A 24,776-nucleotide genomic window follows, 5' to 3' on the forward strand; every position below is an offset into this window, starting at 1 on the left:
AGTGCAGCGGCATGCGGGTTGCAGCATCACCGTTCCGGCTAGAACGAACCTGGTCGATGTTTCACACCTTCCGGTTCTGATCACATCTACGGGCTCGCGGGACGAGGAGGACTCCACGGGGCTAATGCAGCTCCTCAACCGCCCGCCGAGGACCGGCTCCCGTCTTTGGGGGGCAAAGTGAGGAGGGAATATTTTTGGAGTGTTCCGGATGTGGATGGTCTCCTCCAGGAACGGAGCGGAGCGGGTTCATCTGCTCGTCTCTGCGGCCGGCGGAGGGTCCGCGGAACCAGACCCAGAGAAGTAGACTGGCTTACGCGCCTCGAAGCTCCGGCCAACTACCGGCACACCGACATCTGCTGCCCGAGGACGAAGCAGCTCAAGCAGGTAAGGCGTGAAGTTTCCTGGGGGGTGTGGGGGTTTGGCTGCTGAGTGGCTCTATTCGTCCCGCTGCAGCGACCCGAGGATCCGTGGTGATCCGAGGATCCGCGTTGATCTGCTGCCGCTGCTGTTGCTGCCGCTGCAGCGGCGGCGCGAAACTCGCCGCAGCCTAATTGTTGCATGCCGGGACCGTCCTCGACTCCGCAGCGTTGATTGGAGCCGCAGGCCGAGGACGGTCCGCTGCTGCCTGGCGATCCCGGTTCTGTCGGCCCGACACAGGCGAGATCCATCGGGGTAATCAGTTGTGATTGATCAGTTCGTTAATAAAGCGCGTGCATGAGATGAAGATGTAGTTGATGTGCTGAACTGGGATGAAACAGAGAAAAGTGGCGGCAGGGAGCGCGGCTGCCTCGCTGGCGCCACCTTGCGGTTCGGAACCTCGTGGTTCCGGATCTTTGTGTTCGCGTCTGATAATTTGAGGGCTCGGGTGCAGCACGGCTGGGCAGTCAGAACCCGGAAGACCTGGGCAGAGCCAGACAGGCGCGCGTGTTGTGGGAGAGGGAGTTTCGAGGTCCTCGCGCGTCGTTCCTCCTCTGCGCCGCCGCTGATGTGCGCAGGGCCGCTGCACTAAACAGGTGACCGCTGGCAGGGGAGACGCAGCGCCGCGGCTTCCGCCAGGGAATCGATCCTCGTCTGACCCGCTGGTCGTGTTTGGATCCGCCCTCCTGCTGGCCGGCCGGAGTCTGCTCATCACTCGCGGCAGCATCGAGAAGTTCAGCTGTGGCTCGGCGATTCAGCTTCACTGCATCTGTTGCCGAGAGGCGTCTCAGATGAGCCGAGGCTCCTTTTCTGACGGGCACACATGGGACCAGTGGAACCAACGGGACCAGTGGAACCAGTGGAACCCCGAACGGCTTCAGCTTGTGAACACTTCACTATCCTGCAATTTGACTGTGAATTCAGTTTTTGTTCCAAAAGAGAAAACTGTGGGTCTGGACGTGAGCGACGGCTCTGGAGCCGTGATTCAGGGGCCCCTTAGCTTCCGAGTGCCTGCGAAGTACACAGTTCTCATTTGGAGCAGTTTTACTTACAGGACAACATGAAAAAAGTAAACCCTAAAACCGACAGCCCAGTGTAACTTGGTCTGGATCTGGGGCTGGACCTTGTTCTTTTGAGTCTGAGTCTGAGTCTGGGTCTGAAACTGAATCTCGCCACTGGTGATGGTGTGTGTGTGTGTGTGTGTGTGGGGGGGGGGGCAGTCTTGGAATCACTCCATGGGGGGGTGTCGAGGAAATGCTCCACTGGGGGGGTGTAGTAGTCTAGGAAACGCTCCCCTGGGGGGGGGGGGGTGTAGTAGTCTAGGAAACGCTCCACTGGGGGGGGTGTTGTAGTCTAGGAAACACTCCACTGGAGGGGGGGTGTAGTAATCTAGGAAACGCTCCACTGGGGGGGGGGGTGTTGTAGTCTAGGAAACGCTCCACTGGGGGGGGGGGGGGTGTAGTAGTCTAGGAAACGCTCCCCTGGGGGGGGGGGGTGTAGTAATCTAGGAAACGCTCCACTGAAGGGGGGGTGTAGTAGTCTAGGAAACGCTCCACTGGAGGGGGGGGGTGTAGTAGTCTAGGAAACGCTCCACTGGAGGGGGGGTGTAATAGTCAGGGAAACGCTCCACTGGAGGGGGGTGTACTAGTCTAGGAAACGCTCCACGGGGGGGGGGGGGTATAGTAGTCTAGGAAACGCTCCACTGGGGGGGGGGGGGGTGTAGTAGTCTAGGAAACGCTCCACTGGGGGGGGGGGGGGTTTAGTAGTCTAGGAAACGCTCCACTGGAGGGGGGGTGTAATAGTCTAGGAAACGCTCCACTGGAGGGGGGGGTTTAGTAGTCTAGGAAATGCTCCACTGGAGGGGGGGTGTAGTAGTCTGGGAAACGCTCCACTGGAGGGGGGGGTGTAGTAGTCTGGGAAACGCTCCACTGGAGGGGGGGGTTTAGTAGTCTAGGAAATGCTCCACTGGAGGGGGGGTGTAGTAGTCTGGGAAACGCTCCACTGGAGGGGGGGGTGTAGTAGTCTGGGAAACGCTCCACTGGAGGGGGGGGTTTAGTAGTCTTGCAAACGCTCCACTGGGGGGGGGGGTGTAGTAGTCTAGGAAACGCTCCACTGGGGGGGGGGTGTAGTAGTCTGGGAAACGCTCCACTGGAGGGGGGGGTTTAGTAGTCTTGCAAACGCTCCACTGGGGGGGGGGGTGTAGTAGTCTGGGAAACGCTCCACTGGAGGGGGGGGTTTAGTAGTCTTGCAAACGCTCCACTGGGGGGGGGGTGTAGTAGTCTAGGAAACGCTCCACTGGGGGGGGGGGTTTAGTAGTCTAGGAAACGCTCCACTGGAGGGGGGGGTTTAGTAGTCTAGGAAACGCTCCACGGGGGGGGGGGGGGGTGTAGTAGTCTGGGAAATGCTCCACTGGAGGGGGGTGTAGTAGTCTAGGAAACACAACATGGGGGGTGTAGTAGTCTAGGAAATGCTCCACTGGGGGGGGGGGGGTGTAGTAGTCTAGGAAATGCTCCACTGGAGGAGGGGTGTAGTAGTCTAGGAAACACAACATGGGGGGTGTAATAGTCTAGGAAACGCTCCACTGGGGGGGGGGGTGTAGTAGTCTAGGAAATGCTCCACTGGGGGGGGGGTGTAGCAGTCAAGGAAATGCTCCACTGGAGGGGGGGTGTAGTAGTCTAGGAGATGCTCCACTGGAGGAGGGGTGTAGTAGTCTAGGAAACACAACATGGGGGGTGTAATAGTCTAGGAAACGCTCCACTGGGGGGGGGGGGTGTAGTAGTCTAGGAAATGCTCCACTGGAGGGGGGGTGTAGTAGTCTAGGAAACACTCCACTGGGGGGGGGGGTGTAGTAGTCTAGGAAATGCTCCACTGGAGGGGGGGTGTAGTAATCTAGGAAACGCTCCACTGGAGGAGGGGGGTGTAGTAGTCTAGGAAATGCTCCATTGGGGGGTGTTGTAGTCTAGGAAACACTCCATGGGGGGGTGTAGTAGTCTAGGAAACGCTCCACTGGGGGGGGGGGGGGCACAGTCGGCCTGTCTTGTTCTTTTGGAGGAGCTGTTGTGTATCACACAGCTGCGTTTTGTGCTCTTGCTAACAAAGACTACATTAGCATAGTTTTAGCTCAAACACAACTTTTTTTTTTTAAATCAAGATGAAATATGAAATATATTTAAATTTTACTTTTAACTTGAAACAGACTTTCATTCTGTAAAAACCCTGCTGTGAAATAATCTGTCTTTACGACTGGGAGACAGAGTCCTACTGAGCATGTGCAGAACAGGTAGCATAGCGTATGAAAACACTGGAGATGAACTCCATCTCCACCAAGCTAATCCAGCTGAGACCCTCCATGGTGCGGGGTCAGGGGGAGATCTCCTCCAGTCAAGATGTTTTTTTCTAACTCTTATTTCTGAGATTGAGATCAAACCTTGCTGCCGTAATTAGGTAAAAGTCCATTAGCTGCTAATATAGCAGCTAATATAGCAGCTAACATAGCAGCTAATATAGCAGCTAATATAGCAGCTAATATGGGCCAATGAAAGCAGCATCTGCTGTTTGGAAATGAATTAAGGCCACTTCAGTCTTCATATTTATTGAAAGACCCTTCTGATCCGGCATTGACTTTTTAACATGTTGTCAATAAAGCTGACAGAGGTGCTAGAATACATGGATATAACTGAGTTTCTGTATGTTGACATTGATTTAGTTTCCTGCATCTCTGAATCCATGTGGTCTGGGTACTGGGACCAGCTGCCCAACTGCTGCTTACTGGATTTTCCTGTGACCTTCGTCCAGGGTTAGGATGAGGAGCCTAGTCTAAGAGGAGTCTAAGAGGAGCCTCTTGCCAGGGCTCCTGCAGGGTTACGCACTGGTAGCTGCCTCAGGCGTTAGTTACATTGTTGACATGGTTTTTAAAATATTTTTATTTTCAGTTATGATTTCATTTATATATGTTGCCCCGAGATCTTTTTCCATTTTTCTGTCGTCATTGGTTTAGAAAGAAAACAGGGTTCATGGCTGAGTGGGTCAGGAACCTACATGTACATACGCAAGGTTCGGTAATTTGTGTCAAGCTGTAGATGGGTCCATCATGGCTGCAGTACCGCAGCAGCACTACTGCTCTCCTCTGGCTGCTGCGGTTCACTGGCGGTTCCACACCAGTTGTGGAACAACTGCACACTGGTGGCGTGCCTGGAGCAGCAGGTGCTGGTCGCTCACCCAGTGTGGTTATATTACATCATAGTACACTGAACCAAACAGGAGATGTGTGTTGATTCTTCATGTTGTAATGCACAGTCACTGACAGGGTCACTGATGAATGCACCCAACGGGAGCGGCGAGGAGGTATGATGATGGTCACCAAGACTGTTCGTTAAAGCTTCTGTGATTAGTAGCAACATAATCACGAAGGGAAGACACCTCTTACAGGAACAGGGTCCAGCAGATGAAGGCTCAGAGGTACGAAGCTGGCGAGACTTTTGTGAAGTAACTGGCAGTCGAGTCTGCATTTGGGACAGTGGAGGCTGAAGCTGGCTTCAGTAAGCGATGAGCTCACTGGCTCCTCCCACAAATATCACCTGCTCACTTCCAACATAACTTCCACGGCGGGGTTTCACCAGGGTGCATAAATGGTAATGAACAAGAGAGGACGACCTTCTCTGACATGTGGAGGTGAGAGAATACAAGCAGGTGGGTGGCATTGTTACTGCTGAAGGTGAATGATCATCAGATGCTTGGGGGGGGCAATCAGCTATTCTGGACAAATCATATCAAATTTGTTATCAGCGGATGCAACAAAGAGACAGACAGAGAGGGAGAGAGACACAGACAGAGGGAAACCATGAAAGAGAGAGAGAGGGAGACGGGGGATGCAGAAGGAGAGAGAGAGGGAGTGAGCCAGGACATCTTCCTTCAGAGCTGCAATCATATTTCATGATGAATTCCAGTTGAGGGCCGCTGCAACAGAGTCACACGGACAAACCACAGACCAGAAGGAGAGCAGGGACAATACTGTACCCTGGTACCAGACAGATGGTCCATCTGGTACCAGAGCCATCTGTCTGGTACCAGCGTTGTCTGGTGGTCTTTTTTCTACGTCTGCAGGCCTTTGATCGTTCTGAATAGTTCCCAGAGAGCAGAACCACAGGCCCTGGTCTAGTCATGGCGCTTGCTCAAGTTCAATCCTTATGTGAGTTTCTCTCCCCTTAACCAGCTAATGAACCTGCACTCCACATGATGTCACACCTATGAATGCTCAGGTGACTAATGATGGCCTTTAACCTCTAGACACCAAGAAGAAGCTAAACGTGCCCTGAGTGCATGGCGGCTACCGCCTGGCGCCAAAGATCCTTATCAGGGGCCATTGTCTTGGTTGTTGTTACACGAGGAAAACAGAAGTCAAGACTGAAACCAGAAATGAAGACAATTCAGTTGTTTGGAATCCAGTCAGTTTTGTTCTGCAAAAAATGTCATTTGACGAAGAGTAAAAGTGTCTCCGCTGGTCGGAGTTACCAGTGAAGCACACAACTCATGTCTTTGGTTTCTTGCTACTTCAGTTGTCTGACCAACGTCTTCTGAGAATATTAGATGCTTCATCTGCTGAAACATTTGAGTTTAGTTGGGATTTGTAAGAATGCTGCCAAAGCACATCTAAAGGGTTCTGTGTCCTGAACCGCCCAGGTCCTGGGAGGACGGGAGGGGGGAGGGGATGTGCGTCCTGCCTCAGAGGCCACGTGGATGCCTAGACTAGATACGATGGAAGCGTTTGGTTCTGTGTGATTGTGAATGAACATCTAACAAGGCTTTATAAAGCTTTTGTTCTTGAAGATGATTTTTAACATCAAATCCAATTTGTAACTTGCATCCACGTGGACTGGACACCTGGAGAGTCCAGTCCCCCTTCATGGATGAGAAACAGGTTGGAAACACATTTCCACATTCATAGATCTCAAGAAGTATTCGCACTGGTTTCCCACTGGTTTCCCACTCTTCCTGTGTTGATCGAAGCGAAGTAAAATCTGGTCAACTGGACGTAAGTTTATCTTTGGTCCAGTTGACCAGATTTTACTTCGCTTCGATCTACGATGACCTGGATGAATGAGAACCTACACAGACATCTTCCTGTGTTGTTTCTCACCCTGCTGCCATTGTCTGAACAGCAGCTGGACAGGTGGCTGCAGTGAAACAAGGTGGTCTTGTGAGCTCCCAAAGGTCAATGGCGATTGGTTATTGGTTGTTCCAGTAAAGCGGATTCTTCTTCAACCAAACAGATTCAGGATCAATTTCAACTGAGTCTGATGTAAAAATGACGCTCACTGTGTTCTGCAAAAAGACAGACATGTTTTGCTACAACAGGACAGGAAAGCCCAATGTGCTGGTTCTTCTGACGGATATTGGAGGGTTCTGTGGACATTGCTCTGAGGAAACACAACAGCTGTGATGCCTTCACTTCCCTGACTCACATCTTACCTTGAACTATAATTATAAAGAATCCTGCTTTAGTTTTCTGTAAAGTTACTTGAAAGAGTACATAAATTAAAAGTTCATGGGAAAGACAGAAAAGTGGTAGGTTGGACAAACATGATATAATAGAGGGTTGAGGGACCAGCAGCCAGTGAGCACCAGCACACACCCGCTTCCTACTGGGACTGCATCAGCACAGTAAAAGTAAACCAAGTATACTGCATTGAGACTTAAAATATTTGAGATTCATTAACTCGTTTTTTTATATAATCATGAGGTGATGTCCTGATTCAGGAAGTTGGCAGACGTTCACTCACGCAGCCTCACAAACCTGTTGATGTGGCTGTGCATCAGCGTAGGTTTCACAGAGGGCAACTATAATGAACTATGAGTTAACCAAATGTCCGGCTACAGCCAAAGGAAGGGCAAGATGTGTAATTTCCCTTTGCGTTATGTTGACACGGATAAATGGCCTCCTTGCTGTAGCCTCACCCTCATTATGATGCTGTAAGGAGGTCAGATTTTCACCACTGCAAATCAATAACTCATTAAAATTGCACTGATAAAGGATATGCAAGTGGACTGGACGGATCGTGTTCACTTGTTTAAGGTCATCAAACATGATTAACCTCTAATTTTCAAATGGCTTGAAAGCTGAATACGGTGCAGCCTCATTTTAGATGACGCTGTTTTAATGTGGATCACTCACCGCATGTAGTTATGGAGTGTTACTCAGGTACACAGGGAAGACATTTATATAGCTTTTATCCAGCACTATCCTGGTTCCATGGCACTGGTTGCCATAGCAGCCGGTCCCTACCTTCACTTTGCCTCATTCTAGTGATGAGCCATAAAGTCTGAGTTAATGTGGGAGTCCATCAGCACAGGAAACTGGAGTATTGAGCGCTGTCATGTCTGACATGATGCCCCACAGTTCCTCGTCTTCACTGGAAGGAGTTTTTAATTCATGGATGATGCCTTCAGGCAACCAGACCTACATCCAGCAGCAGCACAAAGCCCCAGACCAGGGACATTTTCATGTTCTTTCCTGAACCTATGGAACATGCTAGAACGTGCCAACTGTTGTACTGACTGACACAACACCAAATTAGGAAGACCTGCCAGTACATGTGGTGAATTAAAGGAGAGTCTGAAGAAACACTACCAATACCCATGATGTCACACAGGATGCCATCAATAGACAGTGGTTTCATGTTGAGGTTAATATGTCTTCCAGGCGGTCTCTCCCTGTGGCCGTGCCGGGCCGTCTGATGGTGCAGGCTGTCATGCAGGGCAGCAACCAGGAGCCATTGGAGGTTGCTGAGGAACACGACCCTCCGATAGTCCCGCTGCCATAAATACGTTTACAGTGTCATTGCTCCGTGTCCAGCAGCTTGAGGTTGTGGCACACATGAATTACTTCTGTCATGTGACCGCACCAGTCTGTCGTAACTAAAAGGAATCTGCTCTCTGACACTGTTTGAAATAACCTCCACCTACACACCACTAAGAAGGACTGGGATGCATTTGACCATTGACATTCACCATTCTATGACAATTTGTTCAACTAAAGCTTCGACATCCCACTCCAGGTCTCAGCTGTGAAGACGATCATATCAATCTATCAGTGTTTGACTATGCAGACGATGAACATAGTTAGAATTGATCCTGGCACATCTCTCCTAAATCTCCCAAATTCCCCCCGGCTGGCCGGGACACCGGGCAGCTCTACTGGTAGCCCTGCACTTCACTTTGATTTGTGAATGTGAATTTTATCAAACATCAATATTCTCTTTTGAACCATATCCAAATGGGTATTTTATAGTGCTGCAGGCAAGAACGGCTCTCTGCTCAATATTGTGTCTTTCCCAGAATTGCCAGACCACCTCTCGTTCCCTCTCAGTTCAAGATGAAAATTAGAACTCTGCTCCTCTTCACTCGGCTTCAACAAGAATATCTGTGAGCATTCGGGCTGCAGTCCTTAAGTGCAACCTTGATGTCTAAGATCAGAACGTTATGTCATTGTTGTCTTGGAGGCAGCGGTCTCAGTGTAGGGGGCTGCAGCATGCTGACTGCAGGAGGCTTGTATTGGGGCTCAGATAAATTCTTCCAGCCCTCAGAATGTAATCCATACTAGAGAAGTTGTTCAGGCCTTGCGGTCAGTCAGGTCTGCTGCTGCATGCTGAGATCTGCTGCATCATCTTCCAAGACATTGTCTATGGCTCAAGAGGTTCCTGGTTCGATCCTCAGCTACTCCAGAGGTCACGTGTCCCTGAGTAAGACACTGAAGCCTGAACACCTGATGTTTTGCCATCAGTCAGTGTGTTTACATGCACAGTCACTGTCAAGCTATATGTGATGCTTGATTAGGCCATTTCATGGGACTGATGACACCTGGGGAACAGTAGGTGGCGGTTTGCCCCCTACAGTTGGTTGCAGGGAGACTTTCTTCCAGTGATTATATATTTTGCACCACAGTCCAAACTGGTTGACCATCAGTATCCCTGTGGGAATTTCAAAGACTAAAGAAGTAGAAAAAAACGTGTTGCAGTTGTATGTCTCTGCAAACTTGACTTGACCGTTAAGTTGAGTCCAAGTGGACATTTGTGCCAAATTTTGAAGAAATTACCTCAAGAAGCTTCCTGAGATCTCAGGTCAACAGGACCAATGACCTGAACACCTGCAAGCCCTGATGGAACCTCTTGCTGGACTGAGCACGGTTCCGCTTCCAGGGGAAGCCCATGGTGGGACCTACGGAGCGTGTGCAGGGGGCCAGGCCTACATGAGTTTCCAGAAGTCCCCAACAGCAGGATCAAGTCTGCCTTTGAAAAAACATGGACTTGGTATTATTCCAGTCAGACTGACATGTTTACATGCACTTAAAAAGTTTTCATGGGATGAACACAATACATCTTTTCCCAACATCAGGCCAAACTCACTGTGTGAACAGCAAGTTGTCAGTCCCAGTAATGGTGACTGGGTGAATGTGAGAAGTGCGGTTCATCTACCATATACTTTTCTCTATTGTCACAACTCCCTTTTCTCCAGCCATTCTTGCTTTTCCAACTAAAGTCATTTTCTTAAACCTCACAGTTCCATTTATAATGTTCCTTTGTGCTCCTGCATGCTGATTTCTCCCCATGTTTTGCCTTTCTACCTCTTTTCACTTCTTCCATCCAGTTCCACTCTGACACTGTTTCATTGTCTGTAGTCCCTCAGGAGAGCTGCTCAGTGGCGATTCATGTCCACGTCTGTTTTCACCAGTCCCTGGCTCCTTCTCTTCCACCTCAGGTTCCATCCAGTCTGCATATTCGCCTTATTTGCCATTTTCGTGCTCTCTCTTATATTCCACTCGCTCCTCCCTATTCTGCTTATCTGAATGAGAGATTTGAGTTTCAGAGGTTTGTCCCAGACTTCTGATCCTCCGTCACTGTCATCGCTCAGTCCTGTCGAGCTCTCCCCACAGTCCTCATCAACATACACTTGGAGCTCTGCGAGACCCCCAGTATTTCTGCTGAAGACCCTTAATGTCCAGCATATGCTGTCTGGCTCTGCAGTCCTTCTAATTGGCTCGTGGGGTCACGATTCAGTGCACATCTGCACCTCTCAGCCTGATTGACAAGTGGCAGCAGGGACCAGTCACGTCCCAGGTGCAGACGCAGTGTGTCCTGGCCACTTTTTAATCATGTTCTCCAGGCTGCGGCTGATAAGAGATGGAAGGGTGATTATGGTTCAAGGAGAACGTCCTTGCACTGGGGCCTTGGGATTATGGCTCTTCACTGTCTTCTGACTGGGGGAATGAAGGCATCAGTATTCAGGTGGTGGCCTCCTCAGGGGTTACAGAGTTACTGCAGAGATTTGGAGAAGAGAAGTTGAATGGAATAGCTGAGGAATGTGTGTAATCTGTGAGCTTGTTCAACTCTGACAGTGATGGCGTGTGTTAATGGCATTTTAGAGACAAATGTACTGGCAGGAAAAGCAGAACCAAACTGGGGTTTACAGTGTATTTTGGCAGGAAGGTGATATGCTCCTGATTGGAAGAGTGATGTGGATGTCGTGATGGAGGGAGACCTCGGTGCTGACGCCATGGACTCAGAGGTTACATCCTCTGTTTTTGTTTGGCATGTTGAACAAGGGAGTGGCGTCATGTGACCCAATCAATGCTGGGGAGAGAAAATGGAGCCATTTAAGTTCTGTGCATCACATCAGCATGTGTCCACAGGCACTGCACTCATATGTTACCTTTATAGCCTCTTTGTTCTGAGCAATAAAGTAAAGTCGCAAAAGAAAACACTTGTTCAAAAAATGTAGTCAGACAATAAACAACAATATAAAGTGTCTTCTCTTTACACACACACACACACACACACACACACACACACACACACACAATCTCTCTCTGTTTTCCTGTAATCACTTTGCACCCAACAAATATCTTATGGTCACGACTCACCAGCTCGCTTGTCTTGATCCGGGGCTCCAAACTGGAAGTGGGAGGTCGGTGTTGATCGTGAACCGTGAGACCATTCGACCGCCTGAACCGAGCCAGAGGGACCGAAGCAGACCTGTGTGGACCTGCTGTCAGTGGGTGATAAACCTGAGTCCAGGCAGTGAACATTCTTTGCCTCTTTCTTGAACCCTGACATGAGCCTTGGTTATGTATTTAGTTTGTTTTAGAGTTTGCTGGTTAAGAAGACACAGAACACAGAGGCATGCTGAACAGCCATCGCCATCAAACCCTAACCACACGAGCACTGCAGCTGATTTGTAACACCTGGAAGGGCTTTTATCTGAATAAGAAATTGGATTGTTAACAATTTGCTTATCAGTCAACAAGTTTCTGTGTTGCTTATTCAGATGTGAGAGAATTGACCTTCATATCGGCATTTAACACTAAATAATAAGGTGGCATTTATGTCCTGGAAAACCAGTTCCAACAGAACCTTTGCAGGAGTGCCCAGACTCTCCTAACGCCTCCTCCGGCCTCACTGGTGGACACCCCAGGTGGCCCTGTGGGTTACAGAGGCCTCACCGGACCTGCGTGGTGATGTTATTCACATCTCTGTGAAATGTATCGATATGACTGGCTGACAGAGTCATGATGGAGATGTCAGTTATTTTGCACCCTGCATCACACACATCATTCTAGCTTTAGAGTCAAGCTAATGGGCAGAGAGTGCATGATGTTAGATCGGTGTGTGTGACGGGGAAGGCAGCCAGCTCATCAGACACAGACAAATGGGTCTCTCTGTAAATCTGCCATTTGTGTCCATTTCGTGTCCCCTGAGAGCCTGAACCTCTGCTGGACCTCTGACCCATCTCCTTCTGCACAAGGACAAGGGAGCTTGATCCAGAGCAGTAAATGTAGCTTCATATAAAACCACATTTGGGGAGATGTTTGGAAGCTCTGAGCAGCCTTACAGCTGTAAGAATGAACAGAACACTCAGACCGATTTATTTTCCTGAGCTGCCCTTCCTGCTCGACCTCTCCAGCTAATGCAGGCCTGTTAGAGCAGAAATGTGAGGAGAGATTTAAAGAAAAGGCCCAGAACTGCTCACAATCATCAGTTAGCTCATGCCGATCAGAGGAGGTCGCCTCCCAGGGGCGGAGCCTGCAACACGAGTCTGGGGCCTGGAGCTTCTCATTTAATGCACTGTGTGTGTGTGTGTGTGTGTATGTGTTTGTATATTAAACACAGTCTTACACACGTGGCCTTTGCTCAGCTGCTGCATGGGAAATGGTACGCCATCATTACAGAGCCATCTCCATCTTCTCTGACCTTTTCCATGAATGAGCGGATAATTCTCCCTCTCTCCTTCATGAAATCATCGTAGAATTAAAAATGGTTACCGACATGGATTTGACGCTGTTTGTCAGCTATGAGCTCTCAAAATGACATGAAGGGAGAATTACAGAGTAAAATTGGATTCACTCTCCACATGACTTCATTATAATGCCATATTATTTGTATTTTGCTTTACTAACACTGTACAATATTTCACCACCAAGTACTGAGTACTTCAGTCTTTGAGCATAGGGTACTTTGACTTTAACGTGGTGGACAGAAATTTGTACCATGTAGTATTACAGTACTACAGTACAACTCTCCAAGTGTGTTCCTTCCAGGAAATCTGATGATGGATCAAAGCCCTCAAGCGTTGCTATGAAAACACCTTCTTGATTTGTTTCACTGCGGAACCTCACGGGAGTCGTCTGTTCTGTCCGTGAATCTCCGGCTGGGCAGCGCAACTCATCACGATTAATCACAATGCAGCAATTTTGGAATCGCAGAAGGCTGCAATATTTGTTAAAAAGTGAGTTTTGTCAAAATGCCATTGAGTATTAAATGTGATCGTGCCGCAGATATTTGATACATGCAACAGTCACAACATTGTCCCTTTTATTGTTTTTCAACTGAAAATGAGAAGAATAATGTAAAAATGAACATCACCTCCAAGACTGTAAACCCTCCTGCTGTCGCGTTATCAGTCAACATAATTCGTTATTTGTTCAAATCCCAAGCATGTGACCATCGCTCCCCTAGAAATATGACCTGCATGGATGAGTGACAGATCAGGACATTGTTAGTGACGAATGCTTGGTTACGTCCAGCTTTCAAGGGCTTTCATGTGCAAGATGAACGTTCTCTGTGAATCTGTGGATTCTCTGTGTGATGATGGCCTTCGCGTCTAAACAGCTCTCAACGTCTCCATGGACTTCGATTCAGTGTTTAAAGCAGTTTGAAGTCAACTGGCCGGCAGGCAGCATCTTTGGTTGAATGTACACAAACACACGTCCCATTGTGTACTAAGGTGACCCATTAGTTTAGGGAGGGTCGTGACCTCGGCCGTCATCAGTGGGAGAGAACATTCCCTGTAAATACCTTGTGTACCTTTACCTCCTCAGTTATTTCTGTGTTTTATTATTAGTTATCAGTAGTTTGAAAAGCCAGATGTACGCTTGATGGCTGCTGAATGATTTTGGTTTCAAATCTGTGACATCATGCAAAGGTGGGAATACCAGCAACATGCAGAAGCACTTGTCCACCAGGCACGGTGTTAGACTACAAGAATGCCATGTGCTAGACCGCCGACGTACGGGCGCTCATGTTGCTGGCCAAACAAGCTCCTCTGGTGACGACGGTGAGGTTGACATTAAGTGTCGCCTTGCAAGAGAAGAAATTAAAGTGTTGCTTTTGGAGCTGAAGACTGTGTAGAACTTTTTTGCCACTCAATGAACTCAGGAATCAGTGAGAGAGTTGATAAGGAATTGGATTGACAAAGGCATCGATATTGATAAAAAGGTATCGACTCCCACGCCTGGGCAGGAATCACAGGGTAGCCCGGGAAGGCACAGCTTCTTTATCTGTAGACACAGTTGGTAGCAGTGAGTGAGAAAAAGATGCTTTATTTTTTAAAATCCTGAGAGTGGCTGGAGGAGTTGTCTTAACTCTCCTTGGTAGTGAATCATTGGTAAACCGTGGGCAGATGCAGCTTGACAAGCACTGAACAGCATCTTGTTTTATTTTGATTTTATGGCTGTGAGACAGCCTGAGTCGCTACTGCTGCTGATGGACACCTTCTCTCTCTCCATCCATCCCACCACCGCCGGCTCCATTCACATCTGCTGTGAGCAACACTCACTCTGCCACCTGCCTCTTTTAAGTTCCAAGGCAACATCTGCTAGAGTGCTGTCTTTATTACCCACAGAAAACACCTGCCTCCTCACCCCCGGAAACACAAGTTGCTGCTACATTTTTGGAGGTACTTTGAGGAGACAAAACTTAGCCTCTGGTGAGTCATCAGCACCAGGTGAAGCACAGCAGTGGTGATTAAAGGGGGCCAGAGAGAGATCTGGACCAGAGAGGAAAAGACTAATGGGAGGAGTAAAGGCTAAAAGTCCCTGTGAAGAGGTACACCTGCAAACAAATGTTATGAATTACATTCCGTCAGTTTGCTAGGAGTCGGGTAGCTGCTCGGTCCAGTCTGGTCTCAGTTGGTGTCCTCAGATCTTCTCTCCATTACCATCCTAATTAAACTAATGAGTTGAGCAGGGAGAAAAAGAGTTGAGAGCTGATGAGTTTGGTGCAGGCAATTACTGTACTGTCCTTCCTGTCCAGCGTTATCCACTGAGGGGGGAGATTGGGATCAGAGGGTGAGAAGCCTCCTCCAACCTGGTGTGGGTTGTGAAGATATCGTGAGTCTGCTATCGACTGGAGGAGCAGTGACACAAGTGGCAAGGAGGCTGCAGGTGGAGGCTCCTGAACCCTGATGTTTTTCTACAAAGCTGATCCCGTTCTCACAGGCCGACGGCTGCATCAGCGGCCACGTGACTGGCAGCTGTTTAAAATGAGTGGACCATGCTGCATCTCTGAGACAATCAAACCCAAAGAAAAAGTACAAGCCATTTAAAGTTTCAGCTAGTTTGGCACCCTGAAGCAGCAGCGCCCCCTGCTGAAAGCTTGAGTACTGCACTGTTATAAGTGAGAGGGACAAAGAAGAAAGGAAATATGTTTTAACATCAAGCAAAAAGATGTGAAATCACTAATCCTGTGTCTGTTGATCACCCAGACGATCAGCAGACACAGGATAAAAGCCTCGTTTGTTTTGGCGCCATTTTCCTCCATAAATAATCACAATAAGAGGAAGAACACTTTAGTAAACCCACACAGGGGACATTTAAAGTTTCAGCTGCATTTAGAGAGGGAACAAGAAAGGATGAAAATAAAGGAAAGAAAATATTTATGAAATAAGAAAGAGACAAAAATAAAATAAAGAAACACTAACATTTACTTTGGACAATTTACAAAAGTATTTACATGAAGTATGAAAAATAGGAATATGTTATTGCACCATTAATTGCAAATTGCTGAAAAACAGACACGTTAATGTCAAAGTGTGTGGCTGTAAACGTCCCGTTCTGTTCTGTTCTGTACTGAGTTTTCCATTCAAGATTTGAGAACATCGAAAGCGGCGCTGCTCACTGCTGCATGCGGATGAATGAGAGCCTCACCAGCTGTACCAACTCCACATCTAGTCGACTCATTCTAGCTGCTCTGGCGTGAGTCTCCGACACATCTGAGGGGTTGTTGCTGAACAAAAACACCAGTTCATAAATCACGTCAGAGAACTTGATCTAAAACTGAATGTGCACGTACGCGCTGCTGCAGTTACTCACAAGTGGAGGCGTGGTTCTCTCCCAGCGCAGCACAGCTGCTCCTCCGCCACTACACATTAGCAAAGATGGCTAATAGTTTCTTTCAGACTCACAGGCTGCCAGACGCATCTGGTTTGAAGCCAAAGTGTTTTCTTTTTGCATTCTTGTAAACACTGAGAACACACAGACACACACACAGACACACACAGCTAGACAGATGGAGGCAGCATGGTTCCGCTGGTCACCTGAGTCTGTGGAGAGAGTCCCATCTCTGGGGAACATCATGGCTGGACTCTCAGAAAGGTCTTGTGTTGAGGGTTATTGTGTTGCTTCACTTGTCAGCTTGTTTATCACATTTCTTTGATGGCTGTGTTTAAAGTTCCAATCCTGTTCAGCATTCATAAGTACTGACTGGAATGGTCCCGTGCTAATATCACCTAGCAACACTAAAATTATCTGACCAAAGTGTTGTACTGAACAGTATCCATAGCAACAAGAATTTTTGTTTTCTCAGGACAACAGATGATGATTACTCATTTGTATCTTTTGTGTGTTACATGTAGTTCCCTTTTCTCTTGCAGTGTATTTTGAAGTCTTTCATAGTGTTTCCAGTTGAATGCACCTTTCATCTGACAGGGGCTGCGGTGGTGCCGGGTGGGACTGACACCAACAGCTGGGGGTTGAGGCCTCTGGTTTTCATCACAGCTCAGAGGCTGATGAGCAAGGCCACCGTGAATCACTTCTCAGTGTGATTGCCTCGGGCCTTCTGGGAAAAGGCCGCGTGTTTGTCGGAAGGGCATCTGGCCAAGTTGTGGGCAAATAGAAAGCAGTCTTAATGAAGGCCGAGTGCATTGTGGGTCAGGTGCTTTGGACAGTTGCTCTTAGGGGACACAAACCCTTCACCCAGGGACATTTAGCCCTGTGACGCTGACTCACAACTGCACACATTAAAGCAATGCAGTCTTACCTGCTGTCACAGGTGCGACTAAAGGTTCATTTGCTATGATAAATACATCTTGGCAAAGTAAAGAGCGAGGTTACGATGGGCTTGTGTTTGAAGCAGCTCTTGATCAGATACACCATCTGGTTCAGGTGTTGGATCATGGGTCCCCCCAGCGGCTCCGTCTGACCCTCCTGCTCATGAGAGGAGTGTCAAGTCCCTTGGGATAGAAGCGAGGCTGAGGAGAGAGGGTTGTTTCCTGGCCCAGCAGGGGTTAATTGGGATACGATCAAAAGTTCAAACCAGCAACATGGAATTCTGTGTCAGATCAGAGTTTTAGCTGTTAGAGACGGGAACCTGGGATCTGTATCTGTGCTTCTCCTGGTCCCACTGCTGCCAGGTGCCTCTTTTCAGTCACGTGCCTCCTATGGTAATACCCGTCTGGCACGCCGGTGGCAGTTGAATACCGTCACACCCCCTCTGACCAGTGCACGTCACTCTGATCCATCAGCCTCCCACAGGGCACACCAGTGCTCATATTTGTAAACTGGTTTAGGAAGCTGGTGGCTGATTAACATGTGTAGCCACCACAACCGCTCTAGGTACCCAGGCCATCTGGCACCAGGACCCCCACCAGGTCGCCAGGACCCAGGTCTCCTCTGGGTGTTGGAGTGTAGCTCCTCTTAAACTTCCTGTTACCTTCTTTCACTCATGATGAGGATCAGAGTGTGCAGGGCTTGTTTAGCCAGTGTAGCGCGCCCGTCTGCTGGGAGCAGAGCAGCATCAGTCCTCTTCCTGTGTGCTCCTGCTCATGAGCTGGGACTGAGGCCACTCTTGAGTCAGGAAGCAAGCTTTTAAAACTGTACAAACTCTGTGAATGGATCTTTGTTTCAGTCTCTGATCAGCTTAACAAGCTTGAAACCTGATGCACTGAATATGTTGTGGAGCCAGCAGAAATCGGCCATTTTAGTTTTGTAATTTTTGTATTCTTTTTATTCATATTATCATTGATTATTCATGACTGTCTGATATTGCTACAGCAGAGAGAAGACAGAAGACAGTGGGACAGATATTGAGCAGCACGTGGCCAGCAGATGCATGCACATGGCTCATAGTATTTAAAGTACAATGTCATACATATAGTTCAGATAAAATAAAATGTGTAATACACGTGCTCAGGTGTGTTATGTTGCCATCTCACTGGTGCTGCTGCATTGTTCTCCATTGTTCCTGCTAATTATGAAGCTCTGTTAGCCGCGTTTCTCCTAGCTTCTTTTATACCCGAGGAGTTCACGTGCTCCCCCCAGCAGCGAGCTGAGGAGTCCATGACCACAGGACTTGGACCATCCCATCGTTTGTCAAAGGGGCATTTGGACAATTTTGTTGTCCTGAATTGAAGGTTAAGTGTTATAAAGCCTGGGCTCAGAGGTGAGGAGAGGCCAGCCATGATCCCCCCGTTGGTGAATTGGGTTTGAGTGTACTGTTGTAAGTAGGTGGACAAGGTGACCCGTGGTGGAGATCAAGCTGCTGAACAACTGCTTCGGGACAGGGTCTCGTCTGCCTGACTGGACATCATTTTTCTCCATTTAGCTTCATCTCACACCTGTAATAGGGTGGTGGTCCACATGAATGCTCACGGGTCCACTGGGATAGAGCCGTGCGCTCCCTCTCATCGCTCTGTCATTAACAACAGGAGTCAGAACACCTCTGTGCTGGCGTTCAGGCTCCAGGTGAAGACTCCTGCTGCTGCTTCACTCTGTTGATGCTGACAGTCGCAGGGAAAAGACCCAGACTGAGTCACTGTTGGTTGGTCACATTCATTTGACCTCCACACACACACGCACGCGCACACACAAACACACACACGTCCACACGCACTCACACTAAAGCACATACACAATGTGCGCGCATGCACACACACACACACTCACATGTACACATGCATGTGCGCACACAAGCGGATGAGTTGAATTCATTTCCAGTATCTGGCTTAGACTTAAAACCGTTCCAGGTCCCACAAGTGTGGCAGCAGGTTTCTGCGTGACGAGTCTCGGCTGTAGTGGATTAGCGGAGCACGACAGCATCTGTGCTGCAGCAGCCCACACTGCTGAGTCCATACATCCAGTACCTACTACAAAGAGTGAATCATTCCACTCCGTGTGGGTGAGCCACACTACTGATGGTTTTACAAATGTAGCACGCACAGACACAGTCTGTCTGTGGTTTGTTATCCATACTAGTCTGTGCTGAAGTGTCTTTCAGGACGGGGTCACATGGTATACAGCGACCTATGGTGTCCACCCAACAAAACAACTCAGAGTTTGTACAGGTACAGGAGGTGCAGTAGAGGTTCCACAGGTCTGCATGCTCTCTCTCAGACCTGTGAGTCCATCAGGTCGTAGTGGTGAGTGGCTGCTGGGACAAAAGCCTCCCATAATGGAGCTTCAAGTAAGACATCATCAAGGAGCAGAAGGCCAGAGACGCATCTGCTCCAGACCTGCTGTCTCATTCATGCTAGTGTCTCATTCAGGGTAATGTCTCATTCAAGCTAGTGTCTCATTCATGCTAATGTCTCATTCATGCTAGTGTCTCATTCATGCTAGTGTCTCATTCAGGGTAATGTCTCATTCAAGCTAGTGTCTCATTCATGCTAATGTCTCATTCATGCTAGTGTCTCATTCATGCTAGTGTCTCATTCAGGGTAATGTCTCATTCAAGCTAGTGTCTCATTCATGCTAATGTCTCATTCATGCTAGTGGCTCATTCATACTAGTGTCTCATTCATGCTAGTGTCTCATTCAGGGTAATGTCTCATTCATGCTAGTGGCTCATTCATACTCGTGTCTCATTCATGCTAGTGTCTCATTCATGCTAGTGTCTCATTCATGCTAGTGTCTCATTCATGCTAGTGTCTCATTCGGGGTAATGTCTCATTCATGCTAGTGTCTCATTCATGCTAGTGGCTCATTCAGGGTAATGTCTCATTCATGCTAGTGTCTCATTCATGCTAGTGGCTCATTCAGGGTAATGTCTCATTCATGCTAGTGTCTCATTCATGTTAGTGTCTCATTCAGGGTAATGTCTCATTTATGCTAGTGTCTCATTCATGTTAGTGTCTCATTCATGCTAGTGTCTCATTCATGCTAATGTAACATTCATGCTAGTGCCACATTTATGCTACTGTAACATTCATGCTAATGTCCCATTCATGCAAATGTCTTATTCATGCTAATAACTCATTCATGCTATTGTATCATTTATGCTACTGCAACATTCATGCTAATGTCCCATTCATGCTAATGTCTTATTCATGCTACTGTCACATTCATGCTACTGTAACATTCATGCTAATGTCCCATTCAAACTAATGTCTTATTCATGCTACTGCCACTTTCATGCTACTGCCACATTCATGCTACTGCCACTTTCATGCTACTGCCACTTTCATGCTACTGCCACTTTCATGCTACTGCCACATTCATGCTACAGCCACTTTCATGTTACTGCCACTTTCATGCTCCTGCCACTTTCATGCTACTGCCACATTCATGCTACTGCCACTTTCATGCTCCTGCCACTTTCATGCTACTGCCACTTTCATGCTACTGCCACATTCATGCTACTGCCACATTCATGTTACTGCCACTTTCATGCTACAGCCACTTTCATGTTACTGCCACATTCATGCTACTGCCACTTTCATGCTACTGCCACATTCATGCTACTGCCACATTCATGCTACTACCACTTTCATGCTCCTGCCACTTTCATGCTACAGCCACTTTCATGCTACAGCCACTTTCATGCTACTGCCACATTCATGCTACTGCCACTTTCATGCTCCTGCCACTTTCATGCTCCTGCCACTTTCATGCTCCTGCCACTTTCATGCTAGTGCCACTTTCATGCTACAGCCACTTTCATGTTACTGCCACTTTCATGCTACTGCCACATTCATGCTCCTGCCACTTTCATGCTACTGCCACTTTCATGATCCTGCCTCATTCATGCTACTGCCACTTTCATGCTCCTGCCACTTTCATGCTACTGCCACTTTCATGCTACTGCCACATTCATGCTACTGCCACATTCATGTTACTGCCACTTTCATGCTACAGCCACTTTCATGCTACAGCCACTTTCATGTTACTGCCACTTTCATGCTACTGCCACATTCATGTTACTGCCACTTTCATGCTACTGCCACTTTCATGCTACAGCCACTTTCATGTTACTGCCACTTTCCTGCTACTGCCACATTCATGCTACTGCCACTTTCATGCTCCTGCCACTTTCATGCTCCTGCCACATTCATGCTACTGCCACTTTCATGCTACAGCCACTTTCATGTTACTGCCACTTTCATGCTACTGCCACATTCATGCTCCTGCCACTTTCATGCTACCGCCACTTTCATGATCCTGCCACATTCATGCTACTGCCACTTTCATGCTCCTGCCACTTTCATGCTACTGCCACTTTCATGCCCCTGCCACTTTCATGCTCCTGCCACTTTCATGCTACCGCCACTTTCATGCTACCGCCACTTTCATGCTACTGCCACATTCATGCTACAGCCACATTCATGCTACTGCCACTTTCATGCTACAGCCACATTCATGCTACTGCCACTTTCATGCTACAGCCACATTCATGCTACTGCCACATTCATGCTACAGCCACATTCATGCTACTGCCACATTCATGCTACTGCCACATTCACGCTACAGCCACATTCATGCTACAGCCACATTCATGCTACTGCCACATTCATGCTCCTTCCACTTTCATGCTACTGCCACATTCATGCTACTGCCACATTCATGCTAGTGCCACATTCATGCTCCTGCCACATTCATGCTACTGCCACATTCATGCTAGTGCCACATTCATGCTCCTGCCACTTTCATGCTACTGCCACATTCATGCTACTGCCACATTCATGCTCCTGCCACTTTCATGCTACAGCCACATTCATGCTAGTGCCACATTCATGCTCCTGCCACATTCATGCTCCTGCCACTTTCATGCTACTGCCACATTCATGCTAGTGCCACTTTCATGCTAGTGCCACATTCATGCTAGTGCCACATTCATGCTAGTGCCACATTCATGCTCCCGCCACATTCATGCTAGTGCCACATTCATGCTCCTGCCACATTCATGCTACTGCCATATTCATGCTCCTTCCACTTTCATGCTACTGCCACTTTCATGCTACTGCCACATTCATGCTAGTGCCACTTTCATGCTCCTGCCACTTTCATGCTACTGCCACATTCATGCTAGTGCCACATTCATGCTACTGCCATATTCATGCTCCTTCCACTTTCATGCTACTGCCACTTTCATGCTACTGCCACATTCATGCTAGTGCCACTTTCATGCTCCTGCCACTTTCATGCTACTGCCACATTCATGCTAGTGCCACATTCATGCTCCTGCCACTTTCATGCTACTGCCACATTCATGCTAGTGCCACATTCATGCTCCTGCCACTTTCATGCTACTGCCACATTCATGCTAGTGCCACATTCATGCTCCTGCCACTTTCATGCTACTGCCACATTCATGCTAGTGCCACATTCATGCTCCTGCCACTTTCATGCTAGTGCCACATTCATGCTAGTGCCACATTCATGCTCCCGCCACTTTCATGCTCCCGCCACATTCATGCTAGTGCCACATTCATGCTCCTGCCACTTTCATGCTCCTGCCACATTCATGCTAGTGCCACATTCATGCTCCTGCCACTTTCATGCTCCTGCCACTTTCATGCTACTGCCACATTCATGCTAGTGCCACATTCATGCTCCCGCCACTTTCATGCTCCCGCCACATTCATGCTAGTGCCACATTCATGCTCCTGCCACTTTCATGCTCCTGCCACATTCATGCTAGTGCCACATTCATGCTAGTGCCACATTCATGCTCCTGCCACTTTCATGTGAGTGGCACATTTGTGCGAGAAATGTGTTTCATCAACAGATCAGAGAACACACTTAGTAATGGGATGATGATGATGGTGATTTAAAATCCTCCTCTCTTTTTCTCTAAACTATTGTCCCTCCATTCCCCCATCTCTACTCTTCCCCTCAACTCTTCTATCCCTCCTCTCCCTTGTGAATTGCTCTTCATCGTGAACTTCCCCCTTTTCCACTGTGTTGTTACAATTTGTGGCTCAAGCCTCTCAGAGCCGCTGTCTCCACATGAAGGTTCTTCCCTTCAGAAGGAGACAGTTCTTGAATCCTAGCCTCCCTCTTTATTGGACACTCTGATGTCTGCATGGACAGAGAGAGAGAGGGAGAGGGAGAAGGAGAGGACAGGGGATGGAATGTGACCTCTGAAGGAAACACAACTTGACCAGCTTCTAATTCAGGCTCTGATTTATTGAAGAACTTTACAGCTGAACAATTTATGCAGAAGTTTCTCTCCAACCAGGACATTTCCAGGGAAAAGTATGTACACCTGGAAATGACAAATCCTCTCCACCTTGATCAATCTGACATCCGCGTTTTGTCCTTGTCAGTGTCTTTCCACACTAGAAGATTTCTAATCCTCAAGTGTTACTGGATCACGTTGTGCAGCTTACAGCTCATTGAGATGAACCTGAATCTGTCTTCGGCTTTAATACCACACGTTTAAGCCAACAACTCTATTCAGCCAAGCAGCATGTATTCATTCTGACTTCTTAATGCTCATTTTGATTAATCATGTCTCAATGATTACATAAATGGCCGTCGGGGTGCATGAGTCATGTATGACCCCGCGCTGTGCACCACTGAGCACTTCCTTTCATTATTTCAGTTCTCCTCAGGTTTTAAACTTGAACCAGCAACCTGCTGAGTTTGCGTCGCTGTCACACTGGAACTCTGAATATTTGTCTTCCTCTCATTTCTCGTCCATACTATCGATGCACATTACTGTGTTGACATTAATTCAATTCGAACACTGATAGTGGGCGTATTGTCGTGCTCTAGCACGCTGTGAGGAGATGCATGACATCATACACCAACAAGAAAGCTGTATTAATTATTTTATGAGTTATAATTATTTATAATTTTTATTTTTGGGGAGGTCAACAATGTGACCAAGGATCTGAACTAAAATAGTTAAAAATGAATTTTTCATTTCAGTTTCGACTTTAACATTGAGCCTGGAGCAAAGAAAGAAGATTAAAGTTACGTCTTGAATGATCATCAAACCTGCTTTTGTCGCATTGTTGACTTCAAAGGTGACTGATATGACAGCAGCGGGCCTTCGCCACATCCTGGCTCACAACAGTTTCCTTTTCTGTAGCCAGGTCAGGCGGAGGCCACGAGGGAGTGGAGAAGTAAACAGGTGTTGTGGCGTTTCCATCATTCATCTTCACCAGGTGAGAAGTGGCTTCATCTCTCTCTGAAACACTCCCCTTGCCAGCTGCTCTGACACTCTTTGAATCTTTGGGTTTCTGGTCGAGTCTCGGGAATAAATAGATTCCATGTTCTGTAAAGGATGACCAGAAGGAGACTGCCTGGTGCAGTCTTCTCTGACCCGGGTCCAACAGCTTGAGGTAAACTGTTGCACTGAGCTGAATGTTTGGGCAGATTTGCACTCAGCTGGAAACATAACCCTTCCATGGCTCTTGAACTGGACCAGTGTGTTGCTGCTCATTTCAACTTGCTGATGATCTTTTTTGCCTAAAATGAAGAGAAGTTGATGGACATGGCATCAACGTACAGGGCTGTCATTGGTGGAAACGCTTGCCAGGTTGACAGTTCTCTTGTTCTGTTGTCCTCTGGGTAAATGTCTGCGCTTGTC

The 24,776-nt window shown here is 47.9% G+C and overlaps 1 protein-coding gene across 5 annotated transcripts in view; it reads left to right on the forward strand.

Annotated features, from left to right (window-relative positions):
* Window positions 1–24,776, forward strand: part of grik4 (glutamate receptor, ionotropic, kainate 4) — a 262,496-nt gene continuing 237,720 nt past the window's right edge. For 4 of the 5 annotated variants that reach the window (XM_086215335.1, XM_086215338.1, XM_086215339.1 and 1 more), the window contains exon 1: window positions 1–384. The gene's annotated coding sequence lies outside the window, so the exon portion shown is untranslated. Of the gene's footprint in view, window positions 385–24,275; window positions 24,352–24,776 lie in introns of all 5 variants that reach the window. The other variant, XM_086215336.1, reaches the window with a different exon arrangement.

This window comes from Aulostomus chinensis, chromosome 10, assembly GCF_037954235.1.
Source record: "Aulostomus chinensis isolate RoL2024-O1b breed Wild chromosome 10, RoL_Achi_v1.0, whole genome shotgun sequence".
Lineage (NCBI taxonomy): Eukaryota > Metazoa > Chordata > Actinopteri > Syngnathiformes > Aulostomidae > Aulostomus > Aulostomus chinensis.